Genomic DNA, 3,052 nt, shown 5'->3' with positions numbered 1-3,052 from the left:
AACAAAGAGAGAAAAAAAAAAGCATCAAAAGAAAAACCAGTCACATATAAAGGAAAACATGTGAGAATTACAGCTGACTTTTCAGTACAAATTATGAAAGCCAGAAGAGCCTAGACCAAAGTATTACCATCTCTAAATGACCATAGGTGCCAACCCAGAATACTTTACCTAGAAAAAAAGTCTATTATAGTTGAAAGGGAAAGAAAAAGCTTGCATGACATAAATAAGCTGTGTACATAAACTCATGTACACAAAGCACCCCTTCAGAGAATTCTTAAAGCAATACAAAGAGCTGAAGAAAGGAGCGACTATACTCAAGGGGCAAACAGAAAGACAGTAAATGAAGATATAATGGTGGAAATGCACAGTTAGATAAAGAATGCTAACCAAAATTGAAATAAAAGGCACCAATGTATGTCTTTCAATAATAACTCTAAAAATCAATGGACTGAAAATTCCAATGGACTTTCACATTCCTAGGCAAATGTAATTTCTTACTATGTGCAAAATATGTATCCCTGTATTTAGAGAAAAATATTTCTGTCACCATGCATCGAAGAAGCTTCTTTTGCACCAGATGGAGACTATTTATTACAGAGTACACCAACTGGTCACACACAGATAATATTGTGACTTGCCCAAGTCTAAGTTGCACATCTACAATGTGACATCTACATCTAAGGCTCATGGAGCATAGAGCAAGGGGTAAAGAAGATAATATTAAATATCTCAAGTCTCATTAAGGAAGCTCCCTTATGCAGCAGAGGGCTAGGAACACAAATGTTCACAAATGGCCAAAGTGTACGGATCAAGAGTCTGCAGAATGCTGGTCCTTGGATAGGACTCCTGTATTAAACTACACCTAGCTAGGACTCAGGGATCATTGCAGAAGAGGGAGCAGAAAGATTGTAAGAGCCAGGAAGAAGGTGCACTACCGTAAGGAAATAGAGTCCTATAAGCTCCTTGGACTCTGCTCATATGAATCTATAGCAATGATGTCAGCATGCACAAGACCCATGCAAACATCAGCAAACAAAAACCCAGTATAGAGCTGGGAAAATGGACAGAAGAGCCCAATCTTACCTGAAGAAATATTGGCAAATGATTACTGCTAAGTGAGAAAGAACTGATCTTCCAAAGTGAGGGACTCTAGATAAGCTAACTATACTTCAGTAGATGATCAAACACTGAGGAACATCTGGGGATGCTAACTTGACACAATAGGCCTTAACACAAATGGCAGAATGTATGAATGCCAGTGGGGGACTATAGGAGAGTTCCAGTAGGGACAGGGGTATAAAGATGAGCAAGACTGATTTAGATGTTCTGTAAGAAATGCACAAAACCAATAAAAACAAATTTATAAAACAATTAGTATATGATATTTAGTGATAGTATTCTCTAATGATAGTAAATATCACTATTTTCCAATTGTTTGATTATTTACAGTTGCAATACAATTCTAAGGAAACATCACTCATTCTCAAAACTTTTGTCTACTGTTAAAACAGAGATTTATGCTACTTTAAAAGGTCCCAATTCCTTCATTCTTAACAGCACAATTACCTTTATATGAGAGAAATTAATCAAACTTCAGGGACATTGTGAGACAAATCAGGTAGTATTCAAGGTCCATGTATTCAGTTTTTCTATTGTTACAACCTACATATTAGATAAAATTCACAGGTCCTAATATTACATATCCCTATGGTAGAGCTTCTTTAGTGCATGAGTAGTGTTCCTGTTGCTTAAGATTTAAATGAAGGGAAAAAGTATAATAGTGACCACAATGTACATTAATGAGGTAATCATGTTGCTTCTGGAAGAGTGAGATAGACTTGAACCAAAATACACTCCAATCCATGTACCATAAAATAACCACATCACTGACACATGAGACCCACAGTTGAAGAATGCTTTATACTTCCCAGCTGAGGATTGTATTCTCAAAACAGACATTAAAATAATATTCCTAACAGAGGAAAACACCAAGTATAACAGCACTAATACACATGATTTAGTTATTTTTAAATGTACCAGCACTTTTTAGACTTAGAAGTTGGGAAGTAACAGATGAAATTAGAAAGGTCCACACCTTTCAAGCACTTAAACTATAAAGGTATCAAATTGTTCAGCAGGGATTTGAGATGGCTGGATGAAAAAGATATCAAAATTAAAATACTACAGAGTTCATAATGACTGTGCAATGCAAGGGGTGACAGACAGTCACAAACCTGGCACAAGTCATCACAGTCAGAAGCATGCTGTACATAAATGCAAAATGTACAAATAGAGAGATCTGAGTCAGGCAGCCCACATAGGAGATGGCTTGACTATGAGGGTGGATGTCCACAGACATCTTTGGAACAGTGGTGGAGATGAAACAGATGTCGGCCAAGGACAGGTTGCACAGGAAGAAATACATGGGTGTGTGGAGGTGAGAGCCAGAGCTAACAGCAAGGATGAAGAGCAGGTTCCCAAACACTGGTAGCAGATAAATAGAACAGTCTACAGAGAGCATCTGCTCTTCTGGATCCTCTGAGAGCTCCAGGAGATGGAATTCTGAGATATGTGTTATGTGTTTGTTTCCATTTTCATCTATAACTTTTTAAAAACAAAAAAATGGAAAAGTAAATCAAATATCAATTTATCATGGATTCTAGATAGTTTGAATTCAAACACTCTCATGTAACAAGTGTATACTTGGGCTCTGTATTAGTCACTTTTCTGTTGATGTGATAGAAACACTGACCCAAGCAGTTTATGTAAGGAAGAGTTTATTTGAGCTTATGGTTCAGGGGAATTACAGTCTATCATGGCAGGGAGGTATGTTGGCTGGAGGTGACTGGAGCAGGAGCACCAGAAATGAGGTGCTCACATCATCACGCAGGAAGCAAGAGAGTGACTGGAGATCTGGCAAGGCTTAAGAACTCTATAAGCACATCCCCAGTGACGTGCTTCCTCCAGGATAGCCACACCTTCTAAAACCTCCCAAAACAGCGCCATGATCTGGGGACAAAGTGTCCAAACACTTGAAGCCTATGGGGGACCT

The 3,052-nt window shown here is 38.1% G+C and overlaps 1 pseudogene; it reads right to left on the bottom strand.

The window, feature by feature from the left end:
- Nucleotides 1-2,521, bottom strand: part of LOC103736369 — a 31,243-nt pseudogene extending 28,722 nt beyond the window's left edge.
- Between the last annotated feature and the right edge of the window lie 531 nt (nt 2,522-3,052).

The sequence above is a fragment of the Nannospalax galili genome, unplaced genomic scaffold (assembly GCF_000622305.1).
Source record: "Nannospalax galili isolate Female #2095 unplaced genomic scaffold, S.galili_v1.0 scaffold558, whole genome shotgun sequence".
NCBI lineage: Eukaryota > Metazoa > Chordata > Mammalia > Rodentia > Spalacidae > Nannospalax > Nannospalax galili.
This window is presented reverse-complemented; position numbering and strand designations above follow the sequence as displayed.